Raw genomic sequence first — 16,334 nt, 5'->3', positions numbered from 1 at the left:
TTCCATCACTGTTGTATGCCTCTTGCACGTGCATTTTGTACAACAGAGACACAATTGCATGTGATGTGCCATTTGTACACTTACACTGGGAGTGTAACCCTGGGGACCGCTGTGTCACAGAAACCACAATCTCTCATGCCCTGGCACTATTCAGGCCAGGGGAAAAAAATAATCTGTTGTCTAGGGACAGCCTAGACAGATCTATTGATAGATTTGAGAAAAGTGAGAACATGTGTCCTGCGTCCTGTCTCCTGTGCATGTGCTGGACACACAGGCTGCACGGACTGATGAATCAGGAAACCTTGCTGCCATTCAAAGCCCTTCCACCAGCCTGCTAATGTAGAAAAGCTTTTAGGATTAACTTGATTTAGCTTGACTGGCTTCTACTCACACATCCCCCATTTAAGTGTACCCAAACAGCAATTTCAGTTGCAAACAAGGGGATGCATTACCTCAGGGAGGTTGGTATGGACAAGCTCTTATGCAGCAGCATTGGCATCTGTCTTATCAGAACAGCTATGTGATGCTTGGCAGCCTTCTTGTGCCACACACCTAGGCCAGCCTGTCCTTTTACAGCTGCTAGTCTGTGATTACTTCCATCAGCTCCCTATTTTTAAACAGTGGCTCCTCTGTGAGGTGCCCCTGCCAGCCTCTGCCTTGCCTTATTGCATTTCTGGCTCAGACCAAGCCCACACAGAGGAACTCAGAACCCTAGAGTGAAGTCAAAACCACCCTTTTTGCATGCTGCAATTCCAGAGGAGGTAAAACTTCTTGATTTTACTGGAAATAAAATAATTTCATATTAAAGACCTGGTAAAGGTAAAGTCCTATATGCCAGTGAGTTTGTCATGACTATTTTTAGGTAGCTATCAAATGACAGATGTACAACATACTTCAAACTCCTTATCTGAGGGTTGATAATAAAAGCATTCACTGGAAAGGATGCCAAAATCCTGCTGTGGTGTTACTGTATGAGGAGTTACCTTATTTCTCCCAATCACAAAGAGGTACTTTGATTTCTTTGCATCTAGGGATTTTCCCGTAGGAACTCTAAATCCTGGAGACATTTCCATCCCAAACGTGGAGATGATACCATAATGGAGTTCTTGTGAGCTTGCCGAGAACTAATGCTGATGGCTTTCAAACGGAATACATTAATCTGTTGATTACTCAGTGACTCAGCTCTCAGCCAGGCAACGTATCTCGCTCAGCTAAAACCTATGCCTAGGAAAACAGAAACAAGTCATTCTCCATGTCTGATAAATAGTCTGTGGCAGACAGCTTTAAAATGTAAATTTTTTATTTTTTTTTAATATAAAACGCCTGAAGTCCTAATTTGAGGAGGGAAAACTCATCACTGCTTTAGTGCCAGGCCTGGCACAGTACTGGGTGTGGAGGAGGAGAGCTGTTATCAGGACTGCCAGGAACGAGAGGTGGAGTACTGTGCTGAACAAAACGTTGTGTCCGTTCATATTCCCGTGGAAAAGATGCCAAATGTTCCTAGGGTTGTACAATAACTCAGGCTGGAGAGGAGCTCAGGCGGTGTCGAGCCCAACCCCTGCTCAGGTAAAGTCTGAGGTCAAACCAGGTTGCTCAGGGCTCTACCCAGTTGGGTCTGAAATCATTCAAGAATGGAGACTGCACACCTTTGGGCAACCTGCTCCACTGCTCTTACAGTCCTCATGACGAAAAGGTTTCTCCTTATGTCTAGTGTGAAACACCGTTGTTTCAATTCATGTTTTATGGCAGTAGGGATCTTGTGTTATGCTTTGCAAAGTAAAAAGTAAGTTAGATTAAGTTCTCCCCAGCCTAGTTTCCCCTAAGATGTCGTTCTGGAGGAATTGTTCCTGTCTTACAATGGTGTCATGCTGACTGTGTGAGACAAGTCACAAACTACTATAAACCAAACCACAGTCTGGGAGGGTGATTCAGTGTATCTGTTCCCTTCATAAATGGCAGAAATTTTTCTTCATCCAGCAGCAGACAAAGGGGAAGGAAACCAAGTCTCTCAGGCTGTGACCTTCCACTTGCTCCTTTCTCTTAGGCAAAAAAAGTTGCTGGTATTAGTATGAAATAGTATTTATTTTAATCTTACAAAGAAGCACATGGCTTCTGCTGCCCTGCTTTTGTTATTAATGCACAGCTGCTATAAAGAGAGGCCATTAAACAGGCGATTTGTTGAGTATTATGCTACGTGGTTCATCCCTTTTCAGGCAAAGCTTTTCTATTTTAAAAGTCATTCCTCAGCCAAGGGTTTCCAATGCAAATCTTTTAGTGGGGGATTTTCCCCTACTCATCCTTAAGCCCCCAAAAGAAGGGAGCTCAGGAAGGGGAGCCAGGGCTGTGGCTGCTCCAGCCTGATTCAGCAGCACGGAAGGAGGAGACTTGGGCCTGGGACAGGTTTTCCCCTGAGACCACTTGGCTATTACTCCTTCCCCCATACCACTTTCTGGGAGATGGATCTGCACCTGTATCCCTTCCAAATGGCACCCTGACCATGTCCAAAGTTAAAAAACCCCTCCCCTACTTAATAAATGCATGTTGTTGTTGAGAGAAAATAACCAAATCCTCTCACTGTTCTCATTTTTCTCCTGCCCGTAATTGTACCTCCAGTATTTAGTCTAATAGAATTGAAAAGACTGGGGGAAGACTAAACCCCCTTGCTTTTGGCGGTCAAAGCAAGATCAGTGTAGGAAATAGGACCTAAAAAGACAAAATAAATCACAAAAAGCTCCAGGTCTCGCTGACCCTCTCTGCTGATAAGGACTGGTCCCCAGGTTGAGAACAAAACCCTCTTCGTGTCAGTTCTCACTTTTATGTGTGCTCCTTGTCCAGGGCAGCAAGTTTTCTTGCAGCTTTGCCCAGCTCACGAGAGGTTCATGGCCATGGGCAGCACCCAGGTCCTTGTTTCGTGTCCTTCAGCACAGGAGACAGGAGCACATCCTGCCAGTTCACAGCACGTTATCACTGCACACAGCATGGAAGGGCAGGCTGAAACTCCAGAAAAGCTGTGCAAGTGCAAAGTCACAGATCCTTCGTGTGTTCCAAGAGGGCAGGCAGAAAAGGAGCAGTCAGTGAGGAGACAGGAACCAGCTGCAGGAGAAGTGGCATCTGTGGGTGTTGCTCATTTCCAGGGCCACCACTGCCCTGGGTCTGGATCCCTGACAAGCCAAGGGGTTGCACACAGGAAAAGAGAGGCTTAGTCTCACCTGCCTACTCAGGACTCTCCTGCTGGTCTGTAGGGCACTACCTAGTCCTTACCTTGATAATCAGATTAACAGGCAGGAAAGAGTCAGGCTGTAACATGTAGCCTGTGGATTAAATGGTCCTCTAAAGTGCAAATGTATTAATAAAACAAGCTCCTCACTGATTCCATTTCAGTGTACTCAGGCAGAGCAAATGAGAAATGGAGGTTTGAAACCAGGAATCTAGAAGTCAGTCCAAGTGTTTGGAAAGGACCAAGCAGGAAAGGCAGGGTAAGGATGGATTTTCCTATCTCTGTTTAAAAATCTGGTTCCGAAGTCTGGCTTCAGAACCCCAGCCAGAAGAAGCAAAAAGTCTCTTCCTCTGTGTGTCAGTGCTGATCCCAGAACCTGCTTGGAAATGCAGATTTGCAATCCTGCTTAGGTGAAATGCCAGAGCTGCAGCCAGGCTGGGGGGCCTGGAGGGGTGTCTTCAGGTTGGAATGGTCCCTGACTGCCATGGGCATCCTGCCCTGTGCAGGTCGGTATGAAAGCAGCTGTAAAGCTGCTCATATTTTCATAAACCAGACAGAAACGGGCTGAAATTGTTCAAAAAGTACTCAACAGAGTATGCAAGTATCAGTTGCATGTCTCAGATTCATGTGTCTGAGGCAAGAGGTCATGGTTTAGCACTTGGGGTCTAGAGATGGGAGGCAGTGACCTTCACATCAAACTTTTTCCCAGTGTGAGTCTGGACATATCTCTGCTTCAGCTATGAATGGGAAAACTAAAAAGCTGCTAAAGTGTTAAAATATTTTGATTGGGATTATTTTCTTCCAGGCTTTGTAGCAAAATGTGTCGATGGTGACCTTCTGCTGTGTACTGTCTGCAACTCTTGAACTGTGAGCCAAACAAAGATGTGCTGGGACATTTAAAATACTGACTAGTAGTCTTAAAAAAAGCCCTTCTGTGGTGTAATTGAACAGCCCACCCGGGGTGGCTGGCAAAGAGGTCCGTGTCAAATCTGCCTCTGAACAGAGAAGTGCCTGTAGAAACCTGGTGCCGGCAGCCCCTTCCCCTCTGCACATGCCAAAAGGGGATTTTAGGCACTGCCCTCTTCCTCTCATTCTTGCTTGGCAGTGGCAGGAGCAAAGTCACAGCCGCTGTCACCTGCTGCCTTCCAGGCGCTGGAGGGGAGCAGTGCGGGGGAGGATCTCCCTTTCATAAGAACTGCTCCTGCCTTACTGACTTTTTGTACTTGTCAGCTCAAGATATTGTGCTGCTTCATTTCAGTCAGGTATCTGTTTAGACCAGCTGGCTCCTATTGTGTGTCCCCAACCCAAGCTCTCTCAGAAATGCAGCAAAAAGGCTGCTAATAACTTCAGGGAGGGCAGGTGAGGTTAATCAGGCACTGCTGTGCTGGTAGGAAGCCTCTGTTAACTATCCTGGCTAGGGGATGGACACAGGATTCCTGGGCTTGCGCTGCCTGACTGAGGATGCAGCCGGTCCTTGCTGATCTGCTGTTGTGAGTGATGGGAACCTAGGACTGCTTTGTAGAAGAGCAGGATGGAGTGGAAGAAAAGGGAAAATGGAATAAAGAGGTGGCACTAGAGATGCCATTTTTAACCAGGTGTCAGCATATGTCCAGATATCCAGCCGCATGCAATGTCTACTTGCAATAGTCACAACTCACATATAATCATATTTGCTGTGCTGTATAAGACCCGGTACAAATATCCAAGTAACTGTCCAGGAAAAATATTTCAGCCTGCCCTTTGTAAAGGTCTGTCACTTTTCCATTAAGGCTGAAGCCATCTTTCTCACACACTTCCCTCTTGGTCCTTCCACAAGGCACATTTCAGTTGCCATTATTCATGTTTCTGAGGGATGGGGAACAAAGAAAGGGCAGGGCATTTCTCGAGAGGTGGGAAACATGAAACAGAGAGGAAAGCACTTGTTATTGTCACAGCCTGCCTTGTTGCCAGGGAGATGGTTGGCTCATTCAAGAAACGCTTGTGGTTGCCAGCCAAGATGGCCAACGTATTTGGAATCTTTGCTGCAAAATGAGGGTGTGGGAGAAAGAGGGAGACAGCAAAGAACAAGAGAAAGCCCAGAGTAAGCTCTGCCTGTGTGGTCACAGGGCATGATCCACATGTCTTATGGCACCATCTCTGGAGTCTCTCTAACCAAAGCAGCAGCTTCCACATTCCACTAATATATTTTCCTCCTTTGAAAACCCATCGAGCCCCTGAAAATACAAGATTTTTCCTAATAAATGATAGCAGTAAATTAACAGCAGAGTACAAAGGCATTTTATGATAGCACTTTGTGCCAGCTGAAAGAGTTTGGAACAGTCTATTTCCATGCCTTTGTTCTGCCTCTTAGGGAGAATCAAACTTTGTCATAACCAGAAGGGATCCCAGCCAAGTCAGCTGAGACCTGTGGCTGGATCTGGGAGACCTTGCTTTGCAGCAGCAGCAACAGCAACAGTACAGCCCGGCTCTGTGCTCCTGCAGAGCTGAAGTTGTGATCAAGTCTGTAGCATACGGTGATCTTCACATGGCAAAAAAGATCCCCCAGAACCAATGTCTGCTTTGCTGTACTCATGACACTAATAAAGACAGTGATCAGAAATGAGAAAAAGCTGCTGGAGTCTTGGCTATAAACACATGATGGCCAGAAAATGTAGTAGTAATAGTAGAAACAGCTGGATGCTCTAGGCAAGTGACTGAACCACTTGGCCGGTGCTGCACTAGAGGCTGTAACCAGTAACCTTTCTTTCAGCAGAAGACTGTCAATCACTCACAAGAACTCTAAAAACCCAAACTTCCCTAGGGTGGCCCAATGTATCAGTTTCAATTAAAATTCCTAACGAATGAAAAAGACCTCTTGAAATGGATCCAAAAGGAGGCAGGGAGAGTGGGCGGCAGTCGCGTAGCACGTTGGAAACGCGTGTCGTGTGGAAGGCGGCTCGCTGGATGTGCCACCTTGCTGAGCGTTGATGTGCCAGCTTGATGATTTTCACATTGGTCCTGTTTCAGGATGATAGTCGTGGTGTTGGCATGGCAACCCTCACTCTAAAGTAAACAATGTGTCTGCTTTTTGGGTTTTCCTGGACACAAGTGGTGAATGGGCAGCAGTCAGGGGACAGGGTGGAAGAGGAGTTCACCTGGTCTTCCAGTCCCTCTGTGCAGTCAGAAATCTGTTCCCAAGAAAAACATTTCTGGGGGAAAAAAGTACTATGAAGCACTTCAGCGTCATTTCTAAGGGAGCCAGATGAGAATAAGAGATGTGGTCACACCTTAAAATGCCACCAGATCTGTTTCTTTGGTGAACACTTGGCATCAGGCAGGCACTGTAGGCTGGTGATACTTGCTGTCCATGCTGCCTTCCTAATTCTGAATGAGACTTAAAGCTAAATGTCCTACAAAAGCACTGACCAGAACAGATTCCATCAATTAAAACTAGCCTTTTAATTTTCTTTTGAAGAAAAGCAGAAGACAAAGAGATGTCTCAGGGGATCATTGATAAGAGAGAGACCACAGTCATCTCTTCCCAACTCCAAGCTCCAGACTGAGTCTAATCACATCTTTCACCACCTAAAGAAGGCTCTAAAGAAGATGGTGCCAGAGTATTCCCAGAGAGACCCAGTGAGAGGACAAGGCAGCAGTCACTGGTGCCAGGAGAGGGAATTAAAGTCAAAGATGAGCTTGGGCTCATAGTGCCTTCCCTCTTCTCTCCATGGTATCAGGAGAGATCAGGGCAATCTACACTTGAAGGACTACCCATCCCTTTGGGTATTACATGAGTGGAGTGATAAGAGAGGTCTGAGGACATTTGTGTATAGGAGAATCAGTGAAAATAGAAAATATCCAAAAGGTAATTTTTAAATTATGGGTATTGCCTTCCTCTTCAGCCAACTACCAGCAGAAAAGCATCTGTGATGAGTTTGCCTGGCATTGTCTGCTCCCTGGGTGGTGGAAGACACAGCCTCTTCAGGTGCAAATCCATCTTTAGAGATGTTAATTTTTTCATGGTGATTCTGCTGTCAACTGCCATTTCAGGCTTGACTTCTGAGAAATTAACAACCCTAGTTCTCCAAAGCATCCTTGAAAAGGATCCTCACCTCCCCTAAAGCTGTCCAACACCCTCATTCACCTGTGAAAATGCAGACCCTGTGCCATAGGGAGGTTAGACTTTCCTCCTCCTTGTGCACAAGCTCTCTGTTTTCACTAAGAGAGGGATGTATTTTTCCTCCACGAGCTTTATGTGTTTGATACTGAGTTTTTGGATGATACAGGGAATATTTTTAGTTTGAAAAGAACCCCACCCATTCCTTTTCCTTGGAAGAACAGGGATGCCTGCCTTCTCCTGAATTTGTTATACCTGAGATTTGTTATTCAAATGCAGCTGCAGTTAGGGCTGTCAGGGCCATGGTGTGACAGGGACAAGGCACAGAGGGGAGGATGAAACAGACATGGGACTGTAAATTTGCAGCAAATTAATGAGAGGTGGAGTGCTGCTTTCCATTCCTACAAGATCCTGATGGAAGACTGCTTCTCTGGGATCCCCTGGAAAGCACCAGAGTGGGACAGCACAAAAGATAAAGTGTTTAAAAATATTTGGAAGGCAGAGCAGAGCCCTGAGAAGGGGAAAACCTTGTTGCTTGAAAAGGGGCTTCCTGGCAGCTCCTGGGTCCAGGGTCAGGAGAGAGCTGACTGCACACCCCATTCATTCCTTCTTGGTGGATGGCGCAGCCAGGCCAAGGCAGAGTCCCTCGTATCGGAAAGGGCTCAGCACAGCCACTCCCCACAGTGCAGGTGGCAGTGGCCTTGCCCTGGGTGGCACCTGGTGTTGTGAACACAGGCAGATACTGTCTATCCTTCACTAGAGCCTTTCTGTCCATAAAGGGATTGAAGGGCTTGTAAGCCAGGACAAAGAATACATCTAGGTATTTGATATACTCACAACGGAGGCACTGAAGTTAAACACTGGCATGGCAGAGGCTTCAAAGGTGCCTATACATGTTTCTGACTGCATGGCTGATCAGGCACTTGCTGAAGTCCTTCCAGAAAGTCACTACCATGTTTGAGACTGAAGTTCAGGTTGCATCTGGCCACAGCCTTGCACGGACAGGATGCTTCCTTCAGGTGTGATTGCAAGTCAGCTCTCCAAGCAGCAATTGCAGATAACTACTAACTACTCAGCACATTTCAAATACATGTCAGTTATTAGATTTATTTCCATCTCTTCTGGGAAATGTTGGGAAGCACTGCTGAGTCATGCTGCTTACTCACCAGTTTTAGGAATGTCATTAAAAAATATTTATTTTCCACATGCATTCTATGATGTTCCTATTATTTGAATGTCTCCAGATGTAAAATGAAAACATATGTATAGGGTATTCCTGGCCTTAAATAGATCTCTCACGCATAACTCGCAAAAAGGCATAAAACAAGGGATCTATCCCTTGGCTGTGTTGTATGATGCTTATTCAGTGATGGTGGTGAGGGGTAGTTTTTACTCCAAAATGGCAGGAGCACAGGCAGGCTGGGCTTGACACAGCTTGCGATGGAGGAAGGAGTGTGAGCAGCTGCTTTGCTGTGCCCAGATGCATCAGAGAAGAGGGACACGGAACATGGAACATGTTCTTTGCTTACAGCAGATGCTTATAAATTCAGGATACAATATTCTGCCATGGTCTGCTCTGGCCACAGACCCCAAAACAATTCAGCCCCAAGGGACACGATATCGGGTGCCCTTGCAGGAGTGCCAGGTCCAAGGGCACTCTGGACCCGGGCACTCGGCCACCTCGCACTCTGTGAGATCAGGTTTCACTGTCAGCTTCAGCAGGGAGGTGTGTGAAGGCCTCGCTGACAGCCCGCTCCCTTCACACCCTGAAATGAACCCAGACAAGGGAACACACTGGAGCAGAGGAGCCATTTCATGGCTTGTGGCCATGAAGCCACATCCTTCCAAATGGGGAATTTTGCTGAGCTGGTGAGGCAGGGATACAGAGCTCCCAGCTGATTGCTGCCCTTGAGGAAGCTAAAATGTGCCAATGCTGTGCCCAAGCCCCACACCACCCAAGAGGAGCCCTGTCCCTCCTGAGTGAGCAGCTGCTTCTCATAGGCTGGATCAGCCAGCTGGGGTGAGAGTGTGACGGCTGCCTTCGCTCACGGAATGCACAGTGGGATGGTGGCACCTCAGACGTGTCCCTTGCACTGCATCAGTCATGGGGATGGCAGAATGTCTGCCACACATGAAGACTTTATCATCCAAATACAGGTTTTAATGAGGCTATTAATCAGTATTGTATACCTTGGTAATTACTGATTAAAGATACCACGAGGGAACTCATTTAACAGCTACAATTACTGCTTTGACCTCAGCCTCACCCACTGAGTCAGATGTGAGGTTGCCTGCCAGTGCAGCAGGGACCAGCCTCCCCCAGGGCTGCAGGAGCTCAAAGATGCCATTCACCCAGGCCAGAATTGCTGTGGCAGGTGACTGGGCAGGAGTTCTTGGTGTTTCATTGTAAGGAAAGAAAGAAACGAGCCTCACATGAAGGTTAGAAACAGCAAAGCCTCAAGATCTGCTGTGAAACAGTATCATTGTGCACCTTGGCAATATTTAGCCTTATGGTCAAAGTCAGAGAGAAAACGTGGAGGGAAAAAGTGCAGGATACATGAATTAGCCTGTGTCTGGTTTAGGGTTTTTGATAAATAGTCACTGGGGGCCCCAGGACAGCTCATCCTTCCCCAGCAGAGACCCACATCTGCGTCACATCACCCCAGAATTGCTCCAGGCAGCACAGCACATCCCCTCTGAGTGTCAAAACCCACTCGGGAGCCAAAGAAAATCTCACCCACAGGCTCTGAACACATTTCCTCCTTTTTGCTGTGCTATTCGTTTTCCAGGGCTGTAGGAGTTTCTGGTTTGCAACACATTGTATCTGTGTTGACGGTGAGACTGTTGCTAGATACTTTTCCCTTACTAAGAAATAATTCCCCTAGGTTGTCTATGTATAATTAAGTCCTCATTTGCCTAGAGATTGGTTTAAGACTACATTAACTCCATTGATTAGAGGGGAATTACTCTTGATTTACACTGAGATCATGGGAATGGAGACTCAAGTGACACACAGGAGCAATCCTACAGTCAATGCTCAGGGTAGCTACATGGTTGTCACCCACCTTTGTGTATTTGGAACCTCCCTGGGCAGATGCTTGTTCCTTTACACGAAGGGGGGTATTACTAAGTTAATCTTACATGCTGAATGCAGATGTTCATTTGGGTATTCAAGTATGGTCATATTTTGAATACAAGCAGTTACTCCTTAGTTGGTCTGACAGTAAAACTGGAGCAAGGCTGTCCTCCAGAGAAATTGCTTCTGGTTTGATGAGGTTTTACCAGTAAGGATGGGAGGAAACTGTACTGCACAGAGGAAGAAGAGCATCCAGTAACAAGAGATGATGCAAACAGAATTACATCTCCAAAAGAGACCTTTACATGTTTAGTAAGGAAAAAGGGTCCTATCCTGCTCCCTTCTAACTGCCAGCATCTGCTGTGCTCAAGAGGAGAAACCTCACTGCCCAGTCCTCCTCAGGAAGGGTGCAGCAGGACACAGCCATGCTCCCTCCCTTTGGATCACCTGGTCCTGCTCCCGCCTATGTCTCTGCCTGTGCCATCAAAGCCAAGCAAAAGGAGTCAGTGGCAGAGAAGTAGAGTTTTCTGAGTCCAGGAAAGTATTTGGCTTGTCAGTTTTACTGTGTTTGTATTTAAAATTGTGAGAGCTTTTAGTGCTGGTAGATGATATTACAGGCAATAAGAGATTTATTTTTTTTTCTGAGAAGAAAGAGGTGCCAGTAGCCACCATCCAGTGAGTCTGAATTAGTTCTGTAAAGTTACAAATTCATTTCTTCCCAATGAGGAGCAGGTCTCACCTCTGTTTCTCCCTTCCACATGTCATCACCTTTGTGGAATTTTTTTTCTTTTCTGCAGGGCAGGTTTGCAACACAGCTTACCTGGAGGTGTGGTGTGACACTGTGAATTCCAAAGACAGGGGAATTTTTGGCTGTTTTTTCCTCCTTAGCCAAAGGTCTCATAGTCATTTTTCTTCCAGCTTTTATTCTTTGTAATATTTGTTATAGCCCTATAAGCTTTAGAAAGCTTTTCTCTTGCCATGGTAATGTTTCTAACTGGTGATTTCTGTGCTGTCCTCATTTGAGTTCCTTGGTTTTAAATAGGCTTTTGTCTTACTCCAGCTGCCCTCAATGCACATTGCAGGCAGCTCCCACCAAGATGGACACCTTTTGCTAGTGAGTTCAAGTTCTGCATCTCATAGCTGCTGTGGCTTTTGAGTCTTCCCACGCTCACTTCCACTTGTGAGATCCTTCACCCAGGAAATGGCACAAGGTTAAATCTGCTGCCTGCAGTTGGGGTGTGCATGCTGCTGTTGCAGCCTTCTTTATTTAATTTAAGGCAAAAGTCGTAGCAAGGCTGAAAACACCATATTCAGCATTACAGTAGATTGTGAGCCAAGTTCAGGCAGGTCTTGTGACCAGTGAGTAGGCAAAAATCCTTATATCCTCAACTTTCTCTTCAAGAACAGAACCTCAGGGAAGGCTCTAGGATGATTTGTAGCAGCTCTGCAGGGCTGAGCTTTTGGATCAGATGATCTTTATATTGTTGCAGACCAAGTATTGAGTATCTTCTATTTCTTGTTGGTTATACAAGCAAAAATTTTACACCTTTAAAACAATCCCAACCCTAAAGCCCTCCACCATGTACTAGGAGGAGGAAGTCTGTCCTCTAGCAGGAGGACTCAGCAATTTCAGCATCAAGGCTCCCCAGGCTATGAGGTTTCAGAAACCAAGAGACACCAGACCCAAACCACAGCTGTGCTTATTTCAGTCATGGATTGTATGCGCAGACATTGAATCAGCTTAAAAGCCACCTCTTGGGGTGACATGCCTTTTCCAGCTCTCTTCTTCCCACTCCTGAAGGAGCTGTAGGGTGCAAAGTCTGCTCATGCAGTGTCTGGGCTCAGTGTCCCACAGCTGCCTTTAACCACAAGCCAGCCACGCCACCGCACGGACACCTCCGACTGTCCTTCCCCAGGCACTGCTGCAAGGCACGGCTTAGGAGTGAGCCATGCCCACCACATTGCAAATTACCAGAAAGCATGATCAACTGATACATTTAAAAGAAGCAGAAAGATAACGAGGAGAGACTGCTAATAGTAATCCACACAGGCAGCAGCAGCTCTGGGCTGCCTTTTCACCACTAGTCATCTGTCCCCTAAAATCCTGGGCAGGCAAGACCACAGTTCTGGGGTCACACTGCTTGCCAGCATACATTTTCAGCTTCATATCTCCAGGCTGATCCAAAAGCACAAAGGATGAAGGGAGTGAACAGGCTGTTGCACTGTGTCCCTTTCTCCTTTGCCATCAACTTTGAAAAGAAAGAGTGGACAGCAAATAAACAGTGAAAGCTGATGGGGAGGGGAAGCCTATGAGTCCACACTATCATTATCTGACTTGCCTTGAAATCCTCCAAGAGATTGCCAGAAATTAGTTCCACTGTTCAAGAGTCTTCAGTGACCCTTTAGGAAGAAAGCTGACCTCAGGAGCCAACTCCACCACAAAGCAGCAGCTTTCTGCAAGCTAAATTCCAGATGTAAACAGATGTTCTCCCCAGCAGCCCTTGCAAACCCTATTATACGCATCAGGCAGCATCGGCACACCATGCAGTTCTAAGCCCTTTCCTGTAAAAAGCTGGAGGGTATTGCCTGGGACTGGAAAGAATGAGTCCAACAAGTTCCTCGAGCCAAAAAAATCAGATTTTGCTTCATACTGATTATGCAGCTCCTCGTTCAGACCATGAGTTACTGATCAGTTTGCTACACTCAAACCACAAAGGAGGTTTAGTAGTGCCAGGGCAGTTTCCAATTCCTCCCTAATCTCCCCCACCAGCACTGAACTGCATTCTTCTTTTGGCTGTTCTGGAGAGGAGTGATCAGCTATGGGCTAAAGACTGGGGCCTTGTCAGGTGAGCAGAGGCAATGCTGATTTCACTCTGATTTCACTCTGATTTCACTCTGATTTTCCTCACTGAACCAGACAGCTTCTCTCTTTTGGGGGAGGAGCTGGGGTAAGTGTCACTGCTTCCTCTCAAGGCAAGTGGCAGGATTCAGGTGAGCTTTGCTCAAGTATTCTCTGCAAATGGCAGCCCGAGCCCAGGCATGCCACAAGGTGACACCAACTTCATTTCTGTTTCCTCTCAGTTGGCCTAGAGAGGGCGACTGCTGATGAAAAGTGCCCATTAACGTGATAAAGGTGGTAACACTGAGAGATTAAAGTCATACAGAGCCACAGGGACTTGAGGGTTACCATTGTTCTGAGCCTGAACCAGGCATCACAGTGTTGTGTGAAACAATTTGCTGAACCACCAGGATCTTAGTGCAGACACAGAAAATTACAGCTGTAAATCCGGGACAGCTGAAGGAGGGACTGGCACCTAAATCTGAATGGACATATGCTAGGAGCAGTCAGAAATAAAGGGCTTGATGTGTGGAAGGAATCCAATTTCATGTGCAAGACCACCAGCAAAGATCTTTAGATGGTTGCTTGCAGCTCTTACAGGAAAGAAAGGGGCAATAGATTCTATCTGAATGCTAAATAGAATAGCAAGCAGTGGAGTGATAAATGTAGCATCTCTAACTGCAAAAGGTTGTTCTAAAGGTCAGATCTGCATGTACTCTCCTAGCTCTGTGAACAGCTATTCCTTTCATCCACAAGTTGAGCTTTGGCTGGGACAGGCTGAAATAAACAGGACTAAAGCTGTCCCATCCGTTATCACTGGGAATGGCTTGGCTCCAAAAGCAGGCTCTGCTTCTGCAGATACAACACACATGATGGAAGGGAGCAACCCAAGAGGGCAGATGGCTCACGTGGACCATCCTCACTACCAAGCCTTCAACCCCAGGCTTCAGAATGCTGCAGTGCCCCTCTGCGGAGAGAGGGCAACACCGTTGTGCTCACTGCCAACACACCCTGAGCACAGACCTGCTGCTCAGCGCCCCTTTGAAAGCACAGGCAGAAGCCAGAAGCCTTTTGTTCCATACACACTGCCCTAGGCTGTTTATCTGGAGTTGGGCTTCTTTTTCCACCTTCTAAGGTGAGATGTCAGGAAAGTAACACTGGTAGGCCTGCCTGTATGTTTTCTCTCTCTCACACCAAGTCAAAACCTAAGTACTCCACAGTGCTGGTGGCACACACATGCAGATTGACAGCCACTCTGCACAGAATAGCCAGACAAGGCTAGGGCTAATCCAACCCTGCATTTCCCATGCTTTTATAGATGTCCTTCTGTTGTGGTGGCAATAAGGCATTTTATTGGCAACTAAGAAACAAAACTAAAACCAAATAAGTTTATTAAATGTCAAACAGAGTTGGTGTGTCTCAGTGTCTCAGGACACAGGGAATCCCTGGGCATTTATTCAGGAATAGAGATCCTGTAGCAAACACACAGAGGGGAAGGAGACAGTTCCTTTGGGTCAGCATATTGCCATCATCTCTGAAGCAGCCATCCTGCCTTCTTCCCATATCAGTCCAGGGATGCTGGAGCCAGCCAGCTGTGAGACACCTGTATCAGCAAAGCCATTTCTATCTTAATGTGTAGGTGGAGGAAGGCAGATACTTTTGCAGGCTGTGCTAAACCTCAGCAGCCTACTCAGTGAGGTTCTGCTGCCACCACCATATCCAGGTGCTCCAGAGAGAAAGTCTTCAAACAGGTAATAGAGCCATACCCATTACGAACAGAGCATTAGGTCCTGGAACCCTCAGTATCAACAACCCTTTATACCTGCTATGCTGATACAGGTGCAGTAGGTTGAGAGATGATTCCTCAGTGAAAGCAGCTCATCTTCAAGCAAAAACTTGAAAAATGTTGTCAACAATCCCTTAGTGTCTACCCAGAAAAAACACATAATACTTAATTTGGGCATGTGGAACCAGAGAAACTAATCTTTGCTATCCTGGGAGTCAGCTATCCAGAGCTTGAGCAAGGAAATCCATAAAGTGCATCAGTTTCTGGTGAAAGAGCTGATCCTATAATACTTTTTTGCACTGCAGGTTTCAAGAAGCAACTTTTTGTTGGTCTGTCTTGCTGTCCTATTAATAACCAGCTTACATAGAATAAAAAGTGTATAATTCACAGTGCTTTCTAATTAGATGTTGTAACTACAATCCTATTTCACGCCACTCTAATTTGTTCCATCACAGTATTTTCGAGTTTTGTGTTAACTGTATCATGCAGGGCAAACTCTTCAAGGGTTTGAAGCCAGCAATTATGCACTACTTTGATTTGTACATAAAGCACATGTGAGTCCACATGGCAACATCCTGTCATGATGTCTGAAATACCAGGATTAGAAGATGCTGCTGAAGCTCTATCCAAAGGCAAGACTCACTTAGTCCAAAGCATAGCAACTCAGAGCAAGCTTGCCAGGCTAGAGGAGATTTTGCAATCCCAGTCACTTCTGACCTTTCTGAAAGGACTGAATTTTGAAGATTCCATATTTGGTAGATCTCCAGACCAATCTATATCTAAGTTTGTGGCTGGCATTTAAATCTCTTAAAATGGAAATGGGGCATTGCCACTTGAGCTTCAAGATTATTCATAGTAGATGGAAAGATCTTGGGAGTAACTGGACTAATGTATTTAAGCAATCATGATGGGATTAGCACAGGGCAGGATTAGACATTCTCCTTCAACACACTGGCATCTGGAATAGCAGAAGAGGTGTGGGCTGATTCTCTATGTGTTGTAAGTGACTGTTTTACGACTGTTCACCCTGTCTGTGCAGATCTGATAACCACTTTGGATCATTAGGAAACTCCTTAGTAGGTGTGAACACCAAAGACTTGTTAAATGCAGTGGCAAAATTAGCCATAGAAAGTTTCTCCACGCATGTGTTAACCTTGGGCCTCTGGTTTGCTCTTAGCAAGTGTTTATTTAAAAAAAAAAAAAAGAACCAAACACTTTTTCCTGGTTTTCATCAAGTGAAAAAACACAGTAGGACTGTAGAGTCCCTGTGATATTTTTCAGATGATCTCAGCTGTTTAGCTTAAGAGTTCCAGCTTCAGA

The 16,334-nt window shown here is 46.1% G+C and overlaps 1 protein-coding gene across 2 annotated transcripts in view; it reads left to right on the top strand.

The window, feature by feature from the left end:
* The window catches only part of GNAO1 (G protein subunit alpha o1), a 138,845-nt gene that overhangs the window by 48,696 nt on the left and 73,815 nt on the right, over nucleotides 1-16,334 (top strand). The gene's annotated exons all lie outside the window — the stretch shown is intronic.

The sequence above is a fragment of the Parus major genome, chromosome 11, assembly GCF_001522545.3.
Source record: "Parus major isolate Abel chromosome 11, Parus_major1.1, whole genome shotgun sequence".
NCBI classification, from domain to species: domain Eukaryota; kingdom Metazoa; phylum Chordata; class Aves; order Passeriformes; family Paridae; genus Parus; species Parus major.
The sequence above is the reverse complement of the archived record's forward strand: the minus strand, read 5'-3'. Positions and strand labels throughout refer to the sequence as shown.